Source organism: Poecilia reticulata, chromosome 23 (assembly GCF_904066995.2).
Source record: "Poecilia reticulata chromosome 23, P_reticulata-male-v2, whole genome shotgun sequence".
In the NCBI taxonomy this organism is placed as follows: domain Eukaryota; kingdom Metazoa; phylum Chordata; class Actinopteri; order Cyprinodontiformes; family Poeciliidae; genus Poecilia; species Poecilia reticulata.
The window spans coordinates 11,060,312-11,073,746 of record NC_088852.1 but is presented as its reverse complement, the minus strand read 5'-3'; the positions used below and the strand labels follow the sequence as shown (position 1 = coordinate 11,073,746).

The 13,435-nt window shown below is 41.2% G+C and overlaps 1 protein-coding gene across 11 annotated transcripts in view; it reads left to right on the top strand.

Annotated features, from left to right (window-relative positions):
• nrcama (neuronal cell adhesion molecule a) overlaps window positions 1-13,435 on the top strand; it is a 55,645-nt gene that overhangs the window by 22,105 nt on the left and 20,105 nt on the right. The gene's annotated exons all lie outside the window — the stretch shown is intronic.

Sequence of the window (13,435 nt, the reverse complement as noted above, 5' to 3'; positions counted from 1 at the left end):
ATCTCTGTTCTGTGGAGCCCCAGCTTTCTCTTTCTCTCTCCTCTTCATGAGTAATCCTGATGAGCAGATGGATGGAGGAGGCAAAAAAAGAAGGCCATGCCAGCTTGTTACACTGCCATAACACTGGCAATTAGAAACCTCCCGCCCCTTGCACCTTCTGCCCCCACTTTCCCATCATGCCCTTTTCGCTCCTGTTAGCGCTTTAGCTTCCTCTCTAGGCCTCGTATTTGGCCTTCCCAGTTCTGTATCCGTCATTACACTTGGGCACTAACGACAACGTCGCTGTCAGCCAGCTAGTTCATTTGATTGTGCCACTAATGCAACAAGAAAACATACATGGAATATCTGTGTTCAACAACCGTAAAATTTCTCGACACTGTTGCTCTGAAAGACGAGCATATCCAAATCCTGAGAACTGCACACAGTGAATCATGTTGCGGTGCAGCCCCGAGTCACACAGCAAGGCCACGTGTATCGTGGCTCATCAATACCTTTTCGCTTTGCAGTAGCACCCAGGAATACCAATGAGACTTGGCTTGTTTACAGGCCCAGAAGGATTTACAGCATGTGTCCGTAGTCATGCTGCGTTGAAATGAAACTCGTATGGATTTTAGAGCTTGCAATCTAATGTGCAAGCTCTTTATACGCTTCTTTTCAACAGCACAGTTCACATACGCTCACCTGGAAACTTCAAAACCAAACCAAAGTCTACATCAGATTTTCAGAGTGTGGGGTGATACCCAAGAATATTTACAGTGCAGGGCCAGTCCTTCTGATATTTTCTAAACTAATGCTTTGAATTTATAATCAATTAAAAATAAATGCAGTGAAGAGGTTCTTCAGCTGTTGACTGTGAAATGTCCATTGTTTTCATTCTGATTTTACACAACACTACTTTATTTCCCAGATTACAGTGTACAGATTAACGTTTCGTAAAGAAATGTATTAATTAAAATGTAGCGGTTAAATAATTTATGTCAATTTTATCTCATTTTGCTCGTGTTATGTTCAGTTTCCCAGGGTTCAGTGCTCGGACCAGTAGGTTTTAGTGTAAACACACTCCCTTTGGGTGTTATTTTTGGGAAACATTAGGACATAATGAGTGTAATTATTTACTTTGAACTAAAAAAATTTAAAAAAAGTGATAAAAGTAATTTGACCCCCCACAAAAAAATTTATTGTGGCACTTTTCTCAGATCCGATTTTCCCCTGAAAGGAAAAAGTAAAGTCCACACAGTGAAAAATACATTTTTCTTTTTTGCGTCTCACTTCTGCTCAGTATTTCACATGACTTGGCAAACAACAGCCAGTGATGAACGGAGCCAGCCTCCGCACTGACTCTGCCTCCAAATTTGTGAAGAGATGCCTTTAGACAGGCGAGGCGCACATTCAGAGCTGAACACACTCACATGTGCCCAGTGGCACATCCACATTCAGGCCTCAGGCGGCAAACAAACAGCTTTCTGCTGCTCGCAGACAGTGGCGGAGCCAGAGGGGGGGCCAGTGCCCCCCCTTGTCATCTGATTGCCCCCCCCCGTGGCCCCCCCAGATGATTGACATGTAACAGCACCAGGTTATTCCTGTACATTATTTGGAATCATTCTAAGTCAACCTAATATCTAAAGAAGAAAAACAATAATAAATATATCAAAAGAAAATGTATAAAACTTTATATAAGTCCATGTGATGACATAAATAAATAGATTTAGATCAGGCGCGATACCAGCCTCCTTTGTACTCATAAAAACAAGCTGAAATTCTTGTCCTGGGTGTTTCAGTTGTGCTGCGCTGTGGTGCAACTCAAAGGCTAAAGCACTTCATACCTGGTGGTTGTAAAACACCAATAAGTTATTTATTGATCCTCCGCAAAAAAAAGAAAAAACCGAAGAGGGGCCGACGATGTTCGTAGTTTGGAGGAGAGGTGGCGCTAGAGTTTTTTCGTTGTCCGTCAAAGAAAAAAATAATTTTATTTCCAATTTGTAGTCATCAAACGAAACATTTATTATTTCTCTGTTAGAACGTTTTTGAAATCAGGTAACAATTCACGAAATGACGTGATTAGAAGACGACAGAACTCTGATCGTTTCCTGATCCCGCACTGACTTCCCTCAGCGGGAGAAAAACTCCGCAGAAGCGGATCAGCTGAGCTAGAAGCTCCGAAGTCTCTGGTCCGTTAAAGCGTCCAGATCAGAGATGATTCTCTGACTGATATTGTTCTTAGTATGATTAATAATGAGCTCCACGATGTTCTTTGTGCGTAAAGTTGAAACTGTCTGCGCACCAAGTGGTCAGCTGACCACAGTCTGGACAGAAACCAGCGAACTGCTCTCTGTTCTTATCAAGACGAGGCTGAGGAGGGAATCTGACATATTAACTAGTTTTTAATGGTTTTGTTTTTAAAACACCATTAACTAAGCAGTGTAACTATATATTGTATATTTGGCGTTTGTCATCTCATGTGTGATTAGTTGGAGCGTAACGGTGGAGCATTTATTGCCCAGCGCTCTGCGCTTGTTTCTGCCTAACGGATCTGCACTTTAAATTCTTTCCTCTCTCAACAGTCAGCTGTTATTCCTCTACTTAAACTACAATAAGTAGATCACATTCTCTTTAGGTTTTCTCTGTGTGCTGCAAACTCATTAAATGTTAACTCATTAGAAGCCCGAACCACCATCAGGCAAATAATTCTGGTCTGACCCGAAATATTGTTACCTGTCAAATTACCTGTCAAACCAGAGCTTCCTAACCAAGGTGTCCATAACTCTTCAACACGCTGTCAGCTCCCGGTCAGAAAGACGCATTTAGTTCAGTGTCTATGAGATGATATTCAGAAAGGATCTTTTATTTGATTGATTTTAGTTTCCTCTGCGATGAACTCTGCATAAAGTCTATCATGTCTCCATGTGCGCCAGTCAAAGGTGTTAATTATAACATGTCAAATGACAGAGGGGCTTAAAAATAACCAAATATTCAGTTTGGTTATTTTTTTAAATTATAGATAGATAGATAGATAGATAGATAGATAGATAGATAGATAGATAGATAGATAGATAGATAGATAGATAGATAGATAGATAGATAGATAGATGTACACACACATTTTAAATGTTGCCCCCCCAGAGGTAGTCTTGGCCCCCCCAACTTTAAAAGTCTAGCTCCGCCACTGGTCTTTACACTTATATGTTAAGTATAATTTGCATGATAAGTGGCTGATTTACAATTATATGTCAACCAAAATTTACATGATGATTATTATTAATTGAATTGAACATGATTGTATATAATTACAAAAGGTGAAGTGAAACATATTTAAGTGTGATTTATTTGGATAGAGGAAGTCTTTTATTTTGAAGAATGCTTAACAGGATCTGGTTCTGTCTTTTGTCACTGTCTTGCTTCTGTTGATTTTAGTTGCTAGGTAACGAACAGCTGTTGCCGTTATCAGCATGGGCCGTTTTCTCCTCAATAAAAACTGAACAGAAATGTTCAATAAAAGACATCCGAGCCCTGTCTTGATTGAAGAAGCTTTCTCTCCGTAACATAGGGACTTATAATATAATATATATATATAGTGAAGATTCCTGCACACCTCAACATCCCGGAATAGCACAGTCTGACCCAAACTCTTGCCCGAGTTGTTCTTGAAATCTGCCTTTGAAATACAATCATGAAGCCCTTTTATACCCAAGACTCCTGAATGACGCAAGACAAGAACTTCTAAGTTTTGGACCTCAATAAAATGATGTATAAGTGCAGGGCTGGATCCTGTTGTTTCTTATGTTTCGTAAAATAGTCACAGCATTAAATTGTCTGCGAAAATGTATACAAATAAATATAATAAGTCACAGACTGTTCCTAGCACTGTGCAATTATTAATACATTAATAATCCTAATAAATTTCCGTAATTGTAATTAAAAATTATAGTGGAAAAAGGCTTCAGAACATTTATACCACAGCAGGTATGGAAAACCACAAAAGCAAAAATTAAATCATATACAAATCCTTTAATCTCTTCATGTAAAATAAAAATTATAATGTTTTATTTAAATATTTATGCCAGCTTGAGTCATGCAGAGCTGAGCTGATCATTTCCATAGCAACGATCAGAAGCAAGGCGTTGCACCAGAAGTCCAGTGAGCTCACTGATGAGGTCATGGGACATTATGTACATCACAGTAGATCAAAGAAGTTCTAATGCTTGAATGCTGGAATCTCTAAGCATCAGTCAGGATCCAGACATTTCTACATTTCTTGGAGTTTCACAATTGTGTAAAGCAACAATGTTCAGTTTTGCGACGGCGCTTGTTCCCCTGATATTCCCGGTTGGTTGGGGCATCGGATATGCCGTGACGACTGGGATGAAGAAAGTGTGCGATCGTTTTTTTCCAGGTAAGGATGGCAACGAAGAAAACGATCAGAATGAAGAGGACGATCTGTTTTGTAATGGATTTCCATCCAATTCCAAAGAACGAACCGACCCGGCTGGGGAGGTTTGTTCGCTGGATGTTGGGACCTCGGACTCCATCTCGTCCTCTGAACGAGACAGTACAGAGGACGATGGTACTGTCTCTGGACAAACCGACCCGGCTGGGGAGGTTTGTTCAGAAACGATGGTACAACGTGAGGGTGAGACTGCAGTCGCAGAAAAATCTAACCCGGCTGGGGAAGATTGGTCTGCGGCTGATCTCGCAGCCAAAGCTGTGGCTGAAGTGACAGCCAAAGCTTTGGTTTCGCTGGTCCCATCCTTACAGGATAGTAGTCCTCTGAAGGCCACTTTCACAGGGTCCTTTGAAATACAACGTTTCCCGGACGGGGATCGTTGTATTTCAGAACACAACAGAGTTGCTTGTTTGTCCGAAAAACCAGCTCTAAATGTAAATGTCTCTGTTGCTGTCGAGGTTTCCTGTTCCCCTGACGTTAATGCAGTGGATGGCGTTGGCTCAGATCTGCCAGATGTAGGGACGACATCTGCAGGACCAGGACAAGAGGAGGAGAACTTCAAGTTCTCCAATGAGCTCCAGAACAGCTGGGTGAACGCTGCCTTCCAGAGCGTCCTAAACTTGAGCGTCACCAAGCGGTGTCTCGCTCAGGAAAGGGTTTTTCTGGAGGCATCGTCCATCCCCTGCTGTGGGAGTCTCCTCCTCTCAGCTGTCCGCCAGCCCGGCAAGCATTTTAGTCAGGAAGACCTTTCCCCAGTTCTGATGGAGCTGAGGGAGAAGAAGCTGCCATCAGGCGGGGGAAAGGATTTCGACACAAAAAGTTTGCTGGAGTCTGTGCTGGTCTGGCTGGATTCGTTTGGTGGCGACACAGATAGAGAGTTGTATGACAACGACTCCTGCTCTAACTGTGGAGCCACTTCCCTCAGGCTCCTGAACGACGGCGCCCTCATTTCACTTCCACCAGTATTATTTTCAACCAGTATTTCTATACTGCTTGAATACTGGTTGGATTTGGCGTGCAAACGCCGTTGTTCAGGCTGCGGGTCACCCTGGCAGAAGAAACACTGTCTGACCGATAACAAGGTCCTGGTGTTTTTTCTGCACAGGTTGACCAGGAAGCACCAAACCAAAGCCACTCAGACCATCGATGTGCCTGCAGAATGTGGGACGGAGACGTACCACCTGTCCTCCGTCATCTGTGGGGATCCAAAGCAGACAGACATTTACTGTTACTTAATGAAGGGAGAACGAACCGTGAAGGCAGACAACGAGCATGTCTTCACTGCAGACAGCGACTGCAGTGAAGACATGATCAACAACGGTTTCATTTACATTTACGAAAAGAAGTGATCAGACACCAGAGGTTAGTTTCTCCAGCCCCTCCTCTGGAAGAAGACAAAGGGCCCTTTGGAAAGGAGCTACAAATATTAACATCGGAAGAAGAAAAGAATCCTAGAAGATCTAATTAGTAATCATTTTGAGCTGGAGAAATCTGACTGGGACCAAACATGTGTCTGATTTAAATTTATGGGACAAAATGTAAAAAGATTTGACAGGTTTCTCTCCGGGCACTCCGGCTTCCTGCCACAGTCTGAAATCTCCACTGAAATGATCCAGTAGGCCAGGGGTCACCAACTCCAGTCCTCAAGGGCTACCTACCATCCTGCAACCTTTAGATTCACCTCTGCTCCAAAATGTCTGAATTTCCTCACCAGCATTCATTCATCTCTGCAATAGGCTGGAAATGAGCAGCTTATTTGATCCAGGTGTGTTTGAGCAGAGACACATGTAAAAGTTGCAGGACGATAGATAGATAGATAGATAGATAGATAGATAGATAGATAGATAGATAGATAGATAGATAGATGTACACACACATTTTAAATGTTGCCCCCCCAGAGGTAGTCCTGGCCCCCCCTTGGCCCCCCCAACTTTAAAAGTCTAGCTCCGCCACTGCTCGCAGAATGTGTGCAATTGTCTGAATATCACACTGTAACTGGACGTTGGATGAAGACGGTGCATTATACGTGAATACAGTGCCTTACAAAAATGTTAAAACATTTTTTTTATGTTACGTTATCGTAGTGGGATTCTATATAATAGACAAGTACAAATCAAGTTGTCCAGTGGAGGGAAAAAGGTGATAGGAGGGAAAAAGGTGATATAAGTTTTACTCAAATCAGCCCCGTTTACTGTGATACCTCTAAATCAAAGAGTAGTTAATGGAATTAAAGGTAAAAAAAAACTGCTTCCATGTTGGACATAAACAATACAACACTCAGTGGCCATCTGTGGCATTACTCTCAGGAAACCTTTTCCAAAACTTTGTCCCATGCATTCATGCCTTTATGGTGCCGGTATCATGGCTCATCAGTCGCCCCGGTTGTATTACGGCAGCCAAGACGCTCTGCATGTGGTGTTGGCTAAATCATGCAGAAGACTTGAATTGGAAAAACTCTTACATAAATCATGTCAGCATTCTAAAGAGAGCTTGTAGAAATTCTGACAGGCAGTGGGGAACACTGTCCTCTTCCCTGCCTTGCCTTGCTCTGTCAAAATGGCACTAATGGCAGCTGTAGAAGTTGCACACAGATTCACAGAAGATTGACCTTTAAACTCATTATTGGTATCGCCAATGAAAGAAAAAGTCCTACGTTTTTGTTTTCTGCTTGATTCCTAATCAATCTGTTGGATTTAGCTTTAATCGTCAGGGTGCTGTGGTATACATACACGCAAGAACACGATCATATTATTTTCAAACATATTTCTGTCTCTCAACCAGCTGCTGTGCATGTCCACTTGATGGGTGCTTAACTGTTTAAACCTTAATGCCTTCGCCGGTCAATATTGCCCCCAAGTTGACATTTGGCCACATTTAGCGTTTGGACGCCCTAGAGAGAAATCAATGGATATCTTGCTGTTTGCTTCTTTTTAAAAGCTTGCAAGGACAAAAATGAATCCACACTCAGACTTTACTAATAAATGGACATGAAGTGCTGTGGAAAGACTTTTGCTCCCCTTACAAATGTATATGTCTCATTTTATGTGTACTTCACTCCATTTAAGTTAAAGGTAACAGTTTATTCTTTTTCAATTGTAGTCAACCTTACACCATTGCCATTATGTCTCTTAAAATCTGCAGTTTCTTTTCTTTTATAACTGATATGATGTGCCATGCCGTATTACAGGAATGAGATACTAAGTATATATGATGGTCTCTTATGTTATTGCCCAGAGGTGTCACTTTTTACCCTGGGACACCCCTGCCGTTTCAGCATTACTGCGGTGGTAAACAACGCAGAAGGACAAAAGCCCCCATGGGTCAGCGTCAGAGGAGCGGGCGGGGGCCGTCATGGCATGGCGGCATGCTGACCATCAGCACATCACAAAGCCTCAGAGAAAAGCAGGCACTGGGGGGGATTTCTGTGGATGCTGCTGGAAAAACTGACCCGAAAAAAACCAAGGTCCTGTGTGCGTACGCGTGTGTGTGTGTGCGTGCGTGCGTGTGTGTTTGCACATGTAAAAGAAGCTGAGATAGTTTGTTTTGATTAGGTGGCTCAGTGTGATCCGGTTGTGGAGCTGTGGGCGACAAAGGGACCTGCCAGTTATGTCGGTCTTTCTTTTTTTTTTGGGAAGAGATGATGTTGGTGTAGCAAAAGCACTTCCTACATAATATCCAACAAAGGTGATGGCGTTAGATTAAGTCAGCAGATGTGAATCCTTTTGGTACAAACAATTGAAACCACCGGCTCAGTGCAAAAGAAGATATCACTTATAAGTCACAGGAGTCTTTTAGATTTAAGTGTCTTTGACTTATTTGTTTTTGCAAAAAGCATAGAAGTGTACCCACTTCATCCTTAGTGTCATACACCGGCTTTGGGACAGTAAGAAATCCTGAAATTGCATCTTAAATCCATTATTATAATCTGTGGAGTTGCCATAATAAATATTAAATATTGGTTTTCTTTTGATATTTGCAGTGCATTGTTTTATTTTATTCAAGGCAAAGAATGACTCGCCTTTGATAACAGCTGTTGCCAGGTTGCAGCAGTGAAAACCAAATAAAAAAAATTGCTTAGGCATACATCACCTTGTGTACAGAGCAGAGATAAAGCAAAACCAATAATGCTGTTGATCCCATTGTCACTTATTATGCAAGAAATGTTATTCCAGAAAGTAGTGGGAGCTTGTCATAAATAGTCAAATATTATTTGGAAAAAGTAAAGGATCTACTTAATGGTCCCTGAGGTATACCTTTGAAGAAGTGATAAATAGTGTTGGCACCTTAAATCACCACTGACATTTAGAAAAACAGCAAATATATATATTTTTAAGTGAAAGTTAAAATTCTTCTTTCAGGCATTCATAAATCTATCCCTTTTTATGGTTTTCATTTCGCCTAGTTATATTGTTTTGGTTTAGCCTCTTGCTGTCACTATAATTTCTTAAATAAATGCTGTTTGGTGGGAGTTTCTCAGACACTACAGGAGTAGCTGATGGATTATGTTTTTAGTGGTTCAGAGTGTATTTGAAGAAGGAAAAAAAGAAAAGTATACATACAAATTTTGTCTTTGAGAGATCAGCTCCATGCATGTTCTGAGCTGATAATAGCACATGCCTTTTGGTCCTGTCCTGCTGAACAGAGTCTGAGTCAGTACATTGTCACATAAATATCTGTGTCACTGTGATTTAACGTGACTGCAAATAATTGTTTTCCATCTTTCCCTGCAATCCTCTTCCTGTCTCCCTTTTTTCTCCTCCCTCATCTGTCAGATCAGGCTGTGATCTTTCAGTGTCTGTTGGTGACCTCGGTCACTGAGGAGGAGTGACCAACATAGGAGCTTGCTTTTAGGCTTCACAAACTGAGGGGCATGGAAAGTCCTGAGTTCACGGTAGCACGTCTGACGGCTTTAAGAGACGTCGCTTGTTTTGATCTCGGAACATTTTGGCAAGAACGAAGAGAGTACTGGTCCAACAGATTACCTAATTATTGCTGCGGTCCTTTAAATGATTGAACCTTTAGTTGAGATTTGCAGGTTTGCCTGAACGCCACCGCTTAAGGATCATACCACCTTACGTCAGTGTAAACAAGCCAGAAGAACCTTGTGAACAAGAACGAGCCTCTATTCGTACTATTTTTAGCTCTGCTAAGCAACTTCACTCCAGTTAGAGATATACATATTTTACAACAACCTCTTAGTCCATAATAATGGTTTCTTTTGCTCAAATAAGGCGCTGAAGTAAAGAACCGAAGCAGCTCTCTCTACTCTCTGTATTACTTTGAAATAAGCTTTGCTGCTCATTATGTAAACTTTTTTTTTCACCTGCTGTGTGTTTGGCACAACTGTCTGTATGAGAGTATTATGGTCTTTGTTGGCGCATCCAATATACAGCCAGTGTTTGCACAAAAATCTGGGCAGTGTGTGAATATCTGCAGAGACCTCCCAGTATACTTTAGTGGGAAGGTACAAATGACTTGAAGGGAGAGCTTTGTGGTTTTTCTGACCTCAGAGTTGGTAAAAGGATAAAGGATGATGACCGATGACCTTCCCCCTCCCTCGCTAAAGTCATCCCACTGATTCGCTGAGTCAGCTGTTATTATCATATCTGTTTTCCCCCTTGCAGCCGCTAAGAAAATGTTCATCCAGGAATTAATTTCCTCTTTTTACGGTTAGGATGAATGTTGTGCAGGTTTGTGTAATTGTGCCGTTCAGTAAATAATGCAGCTGCCAAAGCAATGTCTTCCACCGCACTACGCAGCACAGCCTTCATGGTTCTACCCTTTAACTCTGAAAAGTTCACTCAGCAGGCTCCATAAACACATTAATATTGTCAATTCTGCAAGTGAGGGAATGTTGTTTTTGTAAGAGGGTAAAAAGTTCATTTTTGCTATATTTACACATCCAAACATACTGTAGAGGAACATTGCTTTGCAAAATTATATAACATATCAAACTGTTTTGCGTTTTGTGAGGTTAGGCTGACAAATTTTCATGTATTTTATTAGGATTTTTTGGTAGCACAATGCTGTGGGCTTGTTTTTCTTTTACAGAGACCGAGACAGCTGGTCAGTTATTTATGTTGAGATGAATTGAGCTAAATATAGATCTAAAATACATGGCAGCACTTGAAGAAGAAAAAAATACACAAGCAACTTGAGATTGGTAGCTCTTGTTCAGAGCTACAAAACATCGTTTGTAATAAAAGCACATTCATTTGTTGATTGTTAGAATCCTCCAATCAGAGCTCAGAGCTACGTCCTATTGAGAGTGAATGATGATTGTTTACATATTTTGTCTTTTGAAACTGCCAAATGTTGAATTCATTTTATATTTAGGAGGGCTTATTTAAAAAAAAAAAGTATTACATTTCTTCTACTCTTGTTTTGTGTTGTTGTTGTTGTTGGTGTGTTGCAAAGCTCAGCAGAGCTCAGTATAACTGCTGCTGATGTTGCAGGACCATGTCTGCTGCAGCTGCATGGAGCGTTACTGTAATTAATCTGAACATAAGAGGCAACATTTATGTAATCATATTGCAATGTATTTTTTTTAATTATTTTTTTTTACAAAGAGATTAAGAGCTTTAGCATGCATGAACTGCCTGTAATGTATTCAGTGATGTTACCCTCTTTATGCCTGCTTTTCATCCCCCCGGTGAGAGTAATACTCAATAGGACGTGTCAGCGTAATTAGCTGTGTCCTGGGGTTGTGTTAGCTCACACTCACTGCCTAGCTTCAGTAGGATAAAACCTCTGTGTGTATTCATAACCTCACTCTCTCTGTCTCTCTCTCTCAGTGCCTCTGCCCTACAGAGCAGTAACTGACTGACCTGGGTTTAATCATGTGTTATGATCATTTCACCTTCAGATGCCTTTGAAGGCTTCAGTATCTTGAGCCTTTATCATATTCTGATTGCATGAATGACTTGCCTTCCTCAGTTTGTCTACTATATTACCCTAACATCACCTTTACACTCAAACAATCTCATCCATTTTATTACTGATTTTATATATATATATTTTTTGATTTTGTGCTTTTTAAGGTTCATTTAGAGAGTCATTAGTTTATCAGACAAAACAGCAAGACCTCGTCTTTGGCGTTCTACGTCTGAGGATTTAGGCGTTGATTGCTTGGCTTATACACTGTTTTTGGTCTCTTCCTTTGAAGGTTTATGTGAGAACGCTGCATCACTGACATTGAGCTGCGTTTTCAGAGCTCCTTGAAGTTCGTATCCCACGGTTTCCGGTGCCACGACACCGGGAGTAATACAACTGTGTCTCTCTGCAACATTTGCAGTTCTGGACCTCGCCCTGTGGTGCCGATATACATCGGCAAAAAAAAAACCAGAAAAAACTTTTAGTACGGGACAAATGAAGAACAAAATCCTCTTTAGAAAAGTTGATGTTGCCTCTTTGTCTTCAGTTTATACCTCCCGACTACGTCTGGACTCTAAACAAAACCATCTGCTCCGGTGTTTATGGCAGGCTACGCATGGGGCAGTTAACTGTTAGTCTGATTAATGGCGGTCTTTCAGACAGGGTGCAGGATGATACTTAGTATTGTAAAGAGTCCATTACTCTTGTCCAGATGGTAGGCGCTGAACTCTTGAGTATGTGACGCTCGCTGGCAGTCATGATCTGCGTTTGGCAACTGGATGCTTTACAACAGATATGCTCTGATGTACCCATTTGTTCCATCATTGGGCCGCCGTGACATTCTTACAACCCACATGCCAGGCAATTGCATTACACTGACCAACGGTCTGCAGGCATGCACATGACTGATGATGCCTTTTAATGCTCCCTGATGCAAATGCTAAATGTGCTGGCTTCTTGAAAATCAGACCAAGCAAATGTCCTTCGCTTATCTGCTAAATGATCTCCAAAGTGGACAATTTTTTGGCTCTTTTTTTCTTTAGCTAGTGAGAAAAATATTTGTGATACTGAAAGAGTAAAAGAGGTCTGTCTCAGTTTGATTATGTATGCTGCCTAGGTTGCAAGAGAGCATGAATCGGAAGGGAACAGGAATTAGGAATAGAAGAGGAACATGGGAATTATGGTAAATTTCTACGTTTTATTCTTTGATTCTCAGTCGATAAATGAAATAGCCTATCTGATAGAGTGAATATTGATCACACATTTTAACATGCCTATTGAATTGGGAGGATTAAAGCCTGCAGTCATTTTGCGTAGTTTGTGAACCGCAAGCAATAGTGAATAAAGTTGAAGCAAATTGCATAAAATATTTTCCCCATGGTTCAGTTTACCAGATAAATGCTAGCATGATTATGCTACATTTGTGACGCATCAGCTCATACCCGTTGGTGATCCTCTACCCGGTAGAAACAGGAGTTTGCGGATCTCCACTCATGTGTAATTCCAAGAATCTGACACACTTCCCATGGTGGTTTTGGTAATGTGGAGTTTTTTGTGCGTGCATGTTGCCAGTATGAATTCAGCTGGAACAGCGTTGTTTGTTTGTTTGTTTGTTTTTTCCGGCCGAATGTTCGTACATGTCTTGTCTAAGCATGTGGTGCTAGGGCCGTCTCAGCTGTGCACATGTCCGTTTGGAGGCTGATGCTCAATTATCTGGTGGAAGTTTGAGAAAACGAATCAACCTGGATGACAAAAAAAAAAAAAAAGACTCTGACGTAGCTCAAGTGACTGTTTCTCAATTCGTTGGATAATGGGGATGGGGACAGACCCATGGACTGGGTTGTTTAGGAAAGCGAATCCTGAATCAAGTTTGTTTTGACGGCTCCTTCTGCCAGAGTCTGTACACTGGCAGAATTATCGGATAACCGAAAGACTGGCCAGATGAAAGTACTTGTCTTATGGCGTCTCACGTTGGAATTTAGGAACAAAAAAAAAAGTGGTAAATGAATTATATTAATATTAGAGAGTAAATGTTTATAGATGTTTTAACATCAGTCTGTGTTCATAGCACTGTTTATTTCCAACAAAAACGTTTGATTCAGACTTTACCAAAGCATCTAC